This window comes from Octodon degus, unplaced genomic scaffold (genome assembly GCF_000260255.1).
Source record: "Octodon degus isolate 3935 unplaced genomic scaffold, OctDeg1.0 scaffold00198, whole genome shotgun sequence".
NCBI lineage: Eukaryota > Metazoa > Chordata > Mammalia > Rodentia > Octodontidae > Octodon > Octodon degus.
The window spans coordinates 3,007,974-3,009,091 of NW_004524774.1; positions in this window are offsets into that span (position 1 = coordinate 3,007,974).

The window sequence follows — 1,118 nt, forward strand, 5'->3', positions numbered from 1 at the left end:
ACTTGTATTTGTCTGAAGATCAATGGTGTTTATCATTTCTTCAAGAATTTATTTGCCATTTGTACTGCTGTGAAATGCTTATTTGTTTCACTTGGCTATACTTTTTTTTCTGGCTGGCTTAGCATGCACTAAGGGCAGGGCTGATGTGGAATGTGGTGGTGGGATCAAACCACAGTTTCCGCACTTGCCTAATCTTACCTAAGCAGGTGCTTTAAACCACTAAGCTATCTTGCTGGTGCCACTTTGCCATTCTTTGAATAGGTCTTTCCTTATTTTTTTTTCTTCTTTTTTTCTGATAGAAATTTATTTCATTTTTTAATTAATTTTATTGACAAGGAAATAGCATTGAAACAGTTTCAAAACAGGTTAATAGGACAGTTACAATAATTAATACATTGCACATTTTTGTCTTCATAGTAGTCAGAGTACAAGATGCAGATATGATATCTTGTCTAAATACTATTAGTATAGATCTTTCTTTGCATTGAACTAAGAGAAAGTAGCTGTATATCTATCCCATGTTGTATATACAGATATATATATAGATATATATATATATATATATATACACACATATATATATTTTTTTTTTCACTACAAAATGGACCTTCATTTATATCCCCTATTTTGTTTAGTTTTCTCAGAGATGGGTGTTCATTGCCATTCAAATATTATATGTGAGTGAATTCAGCAAAATAATCCAATATAGTTCAATAGTCCATAATAGTAGTGGGTTATCCACAGAACTGGCAATGTCAGAAGTTGTTGACTTGAGCCTTTTACAGCTCAGCATATTAACATACCTTTACTTTTTATACTTCATTTTTATACTTTTCTGCTGGATTGTTAAGACCAAGATAAAGCAAGACCTATATAACAAGAAATGTAACTTTTATATCTGACAAGGTCAGTCAAACCCCCTTAGGATTTACCCTGAAACCCCATATAGCAGTTTGTAGATCTTTTGTCATTGCCAGCCATTTGGAAGAGTAACAACCATTGCTGACCAATTTGAACAGGTCTTTTATTTGGACAGGTCCGATCTTTCTTTCTTTCTTTCTTTCTTTCTTTCTTTCTTTCTTTCTTTCTTTCTTTCTTTCTTTCTTTCTTTCTTTCTT